Source organism: Procambarus clarkii, chromosome 10 (assembly GCF_040958095.1).
Source record: "Procambarus clarkii isolate CNS0578487 chromosome 10, FALCON_Pclarkii_2.0, whole genome shotgun sequence".
Classification (NCBI taxonomy): domain Eukaryota; kingdom Metazoa; phylum Arthropoda; class Malacostraca; order Decapoda; family Cambaridae; genus Procambarus; species Procambarus clarkii.
The window spans coordinates 38,171,020-38,180,194 of record NC_091159.1 but is presented as its reverse complement, the minus strand read 5'-3'; positions in this window follow the sequence as shown (position 1 = coordinate 38,180,194).

Here is a 9,175-nt window from a genome sequence, read left to right as displayed (position 1 = left end):
GCTCTCTCTCCACTGATGTGTTCCAGGGAGCTCTCTCTCCACTGATGTGTTCCAGGGAGCTCTCTCTCCACTGATGTGTTCCAGGGAGCTCTCTCTCCACTGGTGTGTTCCAGGGAGCTCTCTCTCCACTGATGTGTTCCAGGGAGCTCTCTCTCCACTGATGTGTTCTAGGGAGCTCTCTCTCTTCTGCTGTGTTCCAGGGAGCTCTCTCTCTCCTGCTGTGTTCCAGGAAGCTCGCTCTCTCCTGCTGTGTTCCAGGGAGCTCTCTCTCTCCTGCTGTGTTCCAGGAAGCTCTCTCTCTCCCTTCCTGTGTTCTAGGGAGCTCTCTCTCCCCTGCTGTGTTCCAGGGCGCTCTCACTCTCTCCTGCTGTGTTCCAGGGAGCTCTCTCTCTCCTGCTGTGTTCCAGGGAGCTCTCACTCTCTCCTGCTGTGTTCCAGGGAGCTCTCACTCTCTCCTGCTGTACTCACCTAGTTGTGTTTGCGGGGGTTGAGCTCTGGCTCTTTGGTCCTGCCTCTCAACCGTCAATCAACAGGTGTACAGGTTCCTGAGCCTATTGGGCTCTATCATATCTACACTTGAAACTGTGTATGGATTCAGCCTCCACCACATCACTTCCTAATGTATTCCATTTTTCAACCACTCTGACACTAAAAAAGTTCTTTCTAATATCTCTGTGGCTCATTTGGGCACTCTGTTTCCACCTGTGTCCCCTTGTGCGTGTGCCCCTTGTGTTAAATAGCCTGTCTTTATCTACCCTATCAATTCCCTTCAGAATCTTGAATGTGGTGATCATGTCCCCACTAACTCTTCTGTCTTCCAGCGAAGTGAGGTTGAATTCCCGTAGTCTCTCCTCGTAGCTCATACCTCTCAGCTCGGGTTCTAGTCTGGTGGCAAACCTTTGAACCTTTTCCAGTTTAATCTTATCCTTGACTAGATATGGACTCCATGCTGGGGCTGCATACTCCAGGATTGGCCTGACATACGTGGAATACAAAGTTCTGAATGATTCTTTACACAAGTTTCTGAATGCCGTTCGTATGTTGGCCAGCCTGGTATATGCCGCTGATGTTATCCTCTTGATATGGGCTGCAGGAAACGGGTCTGGCGTGATATCAACCCCCAAGTCTTTTTCTTTCTCCGACTCCTGAAGAATTTCCTCTCCCAGATGATACCTTGTATCTGGCCTCCTGCTCCCTACACCTATCTTCATTACATTACATTTGGTTGGGTTAAACTCTAACAACCATTTGTTCGACCATTCCTTCAGCTTGTCTAGGTCTTCTTGAAGCCTCAAACAGTCCTCTTCTGTCTTAATCCTTCTCATAATTTTGGCATCGTCTGCAAACATTGAGAGAAATGAATCTATACCCTCCGGGAGATCATTTACATATATCAGAAACAAGATAGGACCGAGTACAGAGCCCTGTGGGACTCCACTGGTGACTTCACACCAATCGGAGGTCTCACCCCTCACCGTAACTCTCTGCTTCCTATTGCTTAGGTACTCCCTTATCCACTGGAGCACCTTACCAGCTACACCTGCCTGTCTCTCCAGCTTATGTACCAGCCTCTTATGCGGTACTGTGTCAAAGGCTATCCGACAATCCAAGAAAATACAGTCCGCCCAGCCCTCTCTTTCTTGCTTAATCTTTGTCACCTGGTCGTAGAATTCTATTAAGCCAGTCAGGCAAGATTTACCCACCCTGAACCCATGTCGGCGATTTGTCACGAAGTCCCTTCTCTCCAGATGTGCTACCAGGTTTTTTCTCACGATCTTCTCCATTAACTTGCATGGTATACAAGTCAAGGACACTGGCCTGTAGTTCAGTGCCTCTTGCCTGTCGCCCTTTTTTGTATACATTGGGACCACATTCGCCGTCTTCCATATTTCTGGTAGGTCTCCCGTCTCCAGTGACCTACTATACACTATGGAGAGTGGCAAGCAAAGTGCCTCTGCACACTCTTTCAGTACCCATGGCAAGATCCCGTCTGGACCAACAGCCTTTCTAACATCCAGATGTGTTTCAGGGAGCTCTCACACTCTCCTGCTGTGTTCCAGGGAGCTCTCACTCTCTCCTGCTGTGTTCCAGGAGAGCTCTCACTCTCTCCTGCAGTGTTCCAAGGAGCTCTCACTCTCTCCTGCTGTGTTCCAAGGAGCTCTCACTCTCTCCTGCTGTGTTCCAGGGAGCTCTCACTCTCTCCTGCTGTGTTCCAAGGAGCTCTCACTCTCTCCTGCTGTGTTCCAAGGAGCTCTCACTCTCTCCTGCTGTGTTCCAAGGAGCTCTGAATCTCTCATGCTGTGTTCCAAGGAGCTCTCACTCACTCCTGCTGTGTTTCAGGAGAGCTCTCACTCTCTCCTGCTGTGTTCCATGGAGCTCTCACTCTCTCCTGCTGTGTTCCAGGGAGCTCTCACTCTCTCCTGCTGTGTTCCAGGGAGCTCTCACTCTTTCCTGCTGTGTTCCAGGGAACTCTCTCTCGCTACCTCCTGCTGTGTTCAAGGGAGCTCTCTCTCTCTCTGTTGAGGCTTGGGGTTTCCTTCCACAAGTCACCTTTGGTCTACCTCTGTTGGTCTTTATACATTAACTAGAGCTATATGACAAAACACGTATGTTCTTACACTGTTAGAGAGTCATAACAAATATATAAATGCAACAGCTTTCTTTGGTCCAGTAATTTAAGAAATTCAATGTATTAATTGGTATGAAGAAATTATGATGTATTACTGTATGCATGGATGAAGACAGGATGACATGTTGCATACAAATTAAGAGAAAAATTAGATGAAAGAAGACCATCCATTAAACTAAAAGCCTGGTGAAAGTGGGTGTTCATCAGGGACTGAACACTTGCAGAGGACTAATTTTAAGGAAAAATACCGTATCACAAAAGTTTTTTTTTTTTTGGGGGGGGGGGGGAATAGAAGGGTGTATTAGCCCATTCTTGCAAGCATTTTCAGTGTCAAGAAAATGTCATACTTAAGTGCCTTACCCTAACCTACCAAAGAACCCACGAACAGAAAATGGGACATTATATAAAGTTTATGAGCCACTACTGCTTTTTAGTACAAACATTTTGGCCTTGGGTAAAGTATACAATAAATTGCAATGTGCTATTAGGAGGACGGGTTGAAGTATTATGATTAGTGTTATTACTTTTGGCACGATCAGCCAACCCATCCTCTCATCTAATACACGTTATGGTAACCAATGTTACAGACACAACAAAATATTAGAAGTAGTATGTATTCTATGCACTGTTGGTTAAACTAGGTCAGTGGCTTGGTTTTGTGCATTCTGGTCAGGTTAGGATGGATTTAGTGAGGTGTGGCAAACCATGAGAATGGCCTCAGTCACTGCACACACATTTTCCTATATGGCAAGAAAAAAAATTATAATTTTTTTAAATTACAAAAATATAAAATATAATATTGTAGAGTAATATAATAATAATACTGTAATAATAATAATAATTATAATAATAATAAGTGGCAGGAGAGGGTTGCCAACATCATTTGCCACTAATCCCAACCTGCCCATGGTGGGCATGTACCCAATAGCAATTACCAGGAAAATTTGGGTGAATTTATCCCAAAGTGCCTGGCCTCCAACCTTGGGCAGACATTCCCACTTAGATTCCCACACACACACACACACACACACACACACACACACACACGCACGCACGCACGCACGCACGCACGCACGCACGCACGCACACGCACGCACGCACACACACACACACACACACACACACACACACACACACACACACACACACACACGCACGCACACACACACACACACACAGAAGAGGCAGACAAGAGGAGCTCCAGCATATTTCAATAATCCTAAGTATTGTAGTACAGGATGATGATAGTGAGTGGTGTCCCAGAGAACATAAAGGTATAGTGCTTTTGAAAAATAGGTGAGATAACAGGAATGTGCCAAGGGAAGTGAAATAGTGGATGAGAAAAAGTTACCCCTAGTGTTTCCAGTGCAGAAAACAACATTCAAGATGGCCGCCGGCAAGAGGAAATACAAAACAGAGCTTGATTTTGCTGGATTCAGTGAAGAAAGCAAAGAAGAAAGAAACCAGTCTATACAACAAGGTGGTAAATTAGATATAAATATCTGCAGCCAGGTTTAACTAACATGCCTAACCACCCCCATGAAAATAGAAAACAGGTAAATGATAATGAAAATTAATGAATCAGAAATTGTATAGACCACATAAAGATGAGAGAAAGAAATTGTTAATAAGAGAAAAAGAAATGGAATTTTTTCCATTGAATGAAATGGAAATAAAAAGAAATGAGAATTTTTTAGGTGCATAGGATTTATAAAAAAAAAATCATAAACTAATCTAAAAATGAGGTAAATGGAAACATGCAGATTAAAAGTTCCAATGACGTGGCTGAAATATGTTGACCAAACCACACACTAGAAATTGAAGAGACAATGATGTTTTGGTCCATCCTGAACCATTATCAAGTTGATTAAAATGGAAACAGATAATGGAGAAAGAATACACATAGCAGAGAGAAGAGGCACGAACTACTGTACAGTACAGACAGTTGTCGTAATGGTAAGAACAACACATCAGATATTAATATATTTGCTTTCATATGTAGATGTCTCACCGCTATTTGCAAGAATCACAGAAAGGTTGTGACTTCATGCCACTCTTTAAAGACTTAAAATACAATATAATACATGTAATGTTTTACAGATAATAACTTTTAAAATGAAGAACTATTTTATTATCAGGTTATTGTAATACAATTTAATCCCTGTGTATTTTGCCATGGTTTGGCTAAACTGGAAATGTTTAAATACTAATAACTCCACCTTTTTTACAGCCGAGTACATACATTATGGCTAAAACGTTACTATGCCACCAAGAAGTCTGGCTACCTTTCTCTGCCACCTTAGAATACCACTACAGTACAGTATATTGTATTTAAAAAAAAAAATCTTAAGTACTAATGATAACATTGGCATCAATACTGTACATATTATACAATATTTACAATATGGGGTGAAGAATGACACCAGATCTTCTCTCCTGTTTAACCATAGACATGTTAAACTTCAGTAAATAAGGTTAAAAGTGAAGAGTGTTTTCCTTGATCACCAACTGTAGTTGTACATATTATCTCAACTTTTAAATTAACTAATCACAAAGTTATTTCATAAACAGAAAACAAAAAATCTGCAAAAAAAAAAAAAAAAAAAAAAAAAAAAATGGAGAAATCAATTTACATGTAGAGTGCAACCCTGATTATAAAAATTAATTGGCACCAGTGCTTGGAAAACTAAAATTCTAGACAAGACACATATTTGTTATAAATATGTGTCACATATTTGTTATAAATATGTGCCAAAAATAACTGAAACGGTGTTTAAAAAGGAATGCACCACTATATATGCAACAAACTAATTAAATCGTCGTGTTATTTGGTATAAATAAGTGTCTGCCACCACTGATTCATATCGAGACTTCTCGGACAACGAAGATGGCCCTCCACTTAGTGGATATTATTCTGTAAAAGGGTAGGGGGGGGGGGGGGGGGGGGGGGTTAGGAATCTGAATCACCTCTCCAGAAAATCAAAGAATACAAATAATAGGGGTCCCACAGAATATTTTTTTACAACCACAATAACCGAGAATCTAAGGAGAAACTCGTTCAGAAAATGAATCGACGCATAAATAGTACGGGTATTTGATAAGTACCCAGTATTTACAAGTATTTATCATATTTGATAAGTATTTAATTAACTTACAATCCAAGAGCTTCTTATTAAAGATGACATAGAAAAAATTCCTGAGTTAAAAATAAATTCACATCTTCTAGAAAACCTTCAAGTGGCTTAAGGTAATTGATATCAAAATAATTTCTTTTAATACAAAATTGCCATCTGAAATTGCTATGAAACTTCATAAATTACAGACAAACAACACACAAATCTGAAAATAAAAGAATTAGCAATGTTTAGGTCCATCCTGGTCCATTATCAAGTTGTGTAATAAAAAAAAAAGTGAAAGAGAAAATCAATTTATAAGGCAAGATAGCGAGATATTCCCATACTTCAACCCCTATTCCTTACTTTACCTAATCCCATATGTCATCTGTTTTCTACACTTCAAACCTATTCCTATACATCTCATCTTACTCATATTTTTCAACCATCTTGCCTATTATCTTACTCTCTTATTCTATAAAGTGACTTTCTCCAAAACTTTTTATTTTATTTTATTTATTTATTTTTTTTTTTTTACACAATTTTGATAATGGTCCAGAATGGACTAAAAACATTGTTAATTCTTTTAATCTCAGATCTGTGGGTTAAGTGTCTAATTTTCACCCAGGTTATTCTTACTGATTTCCTTTACAAATTTCAATTTGGATATAATATAAAACATTAAATATGTTATACTTTTGAATATATAGCAGTCACGCACTAGTCATGATATACTTCATGACTAGTACCCAGAGACCATACAAACCAACTACAGTAGTTCTTTCTTGCCTATCAAGCATAGTTTATGAGCACACACATATCTGGGACAATAGTAAATAAATGCACAGCTACAATGCCTGCTTCACCAATATTTTATACTGCCTAATAAAATTAGCAAAATCACACATTAAATTTATAACAAAATAAATTGTAACATGTGTTAAATGTTCTATAACCTAATTATAAATGCACCACTGAGTATACACTAATGCATAAGTAGTCCAAATTTAGGAGACAACTCCTAATGTTAAAAGTATAAATTAGTGAAAAACTCTCATTTATCTCTCTCTCTTTGATATATATACATATATATTATATATTATATATTATATATATATATATATATATATATATATATATATATATATATATATATATTATATATTACATATATATATATGTATATATATGTGGAAAATCCACAAAGAAATGGGAAAGGAAGATGAACATTCAGCTGTTTAAAGCCGTTCTCAACATCAGTCTGGTGTCGACAACGGCTTTAAACAGTCAAAACGTTCATCTTCCTTTCCCATTTCTTTGTGGATTTTCTGCATACAAATGATCAGTGTTTCGTGATTGTCTATTGCATATGTATGTACGTATGTGTATATGTGTGTGTATATGTGTGTGTATATGTGTGTGTGTGTATGTGTAAATCACGAAAATTAACATGTGATGAAAAATGTGACAGTGCCAGACCACGAAGGGAGTATTGAAACAGGAATTTCCTTAACATTTTCACCCACCGATGACTAAGCATGGAGTCAAAAGTTTACTAGTTCAATACCCACTGATGACTAAGGATGGCGTCAACAATTAAAAACATTTGGTTTTGTGAAAACCGCGGTTTTGGACATTATATGCATAAACACTTGTAGGGATTTTCATTGCGAAGACATTGATACCAAAATGAAAGACCTAGGACGAGAATTGAGGTAATAAAGTTGAAAAGAGTAAACACATGTTATTGCTCTCTATTAGTGCTCACTGGGTTAACGCATCACCACTTTTCTCTGTTTGCTGTGGGTGGTACGTCGGGATTTTGGAATTTATATTTACATATACACCTGTAGGGAATTCTATTGCAAACACAATGATACAAAAATGAAAGACCTAAGACGAGAATTGAGGTGACCAAAGTGAAAAAAGTGTACACATTTCATTGCTCATTGCTCCCGGGTAACACTCTCTCACTTTGTCTGCTTTGTGCGGGTGGTAGGCCGGGCTTTGGGACTTCACATGCATTTAATCGTGTAGAGAATTCTATTGCGAATACATTGATATCAAATTGGGAAACCTAGGATGAAAATTAAGGTGACAAAGTTGAAAAGAACATACACTTCTCAGTATTACCGCTCTCTCTAATGGATGGCCCGGCGCTCCTCCCTGCTCTCATCACCTGCTTTCATCACATCGGCGGGTAGAGCGCGCTACGGGTTTTGACAATATATGCACATGTACTCCTGTTGGGAATTTTATTGCGAACACAATGATATCAAAATGAAAGACCTAGGACGAAAATTGAGGTGACCAAAGTGAAAGCAGAGAACACATGTTATCGCTCAAGTGCGTTTCCGGGGTAACTTTATGTTTGCTGCGGGTGGTAAGCCGGGCTTTTTGAGTTTATTTGCTATGAGTTCTGTAGAACATTCTATTGCAAACACATTGATACAAAATTGAAAAACCTAGGACGAGAATTAAGGTGACAAAGTTGAAAAGGATCTACACTTTTCAGTATTACCACACACTCCCGCGAGCTCCCGCGGAACATCCAAAACCACTAGGGTAGGAGAAATGCTCGCTGGCCCAAAGCGCGAAAGTGTTAAGTACTTTCGTATTTAATAATACATCATCAGAAGGGTCTGAAGATGTATTATTAGATACAAAAGTACTTTAGGAAATTCCTGTTTCAATTCTTCCTTCGCGGTCTGACACTCATATTATATTATATTATATTATATTATATTATTTTTATTATATATATATATATCTATCTATCTTTCTCTGCTCTGTCATGTATATACTGGATATATATATGTGTGTGCGTGTGTGTGTCAGTGTGTGTAAATACCTAAATGTAATTACCGAAGTGTAGTTACAGGATAAGAGCTACGCTCGTGGTGTCCCGTCTTCCCAGTACTCTTTGTCGTATAACGCTTTGAAACTATTGCCGGTTTTGGCCTCCACCACCTTCTCACTTAACTTGTTCCAACCGTCTACTACTCTGTTTGCAAAAGTAAACTTTCTAATGTTTTTGGCACCTTTGTTTCCTTAGCCTGAATCTGTGTCTTCTTGTTCGTGAAGTTGCTGGTTTCAGGAATTCCTCTTTGTTAATTTGGTCAATTTCTGTTATTATTTTGTAAATGTGATCATATCACCTCTTTTTCTTCTATCTTTTAGTTTTGGCATATTTAACACCTCTAGCCTATCTTCATAACTATTGTTTTTCAGTTCAGAAGCTATTTTATAGCATGCCTTTGTATTTTTCCAGTTTATTCATTTGCTTCTTGGGATACGGGCACCATACAACTGCTGCATATTCCAACTTTGGTCTCACAAAGGCTGTAAACAATTTCTTTAGTATTTCACCTTCCATGTATTTAGAAGCAATTATGAAACTGGAAAGCGTAGCATAGGCTCCTCACACAATGTT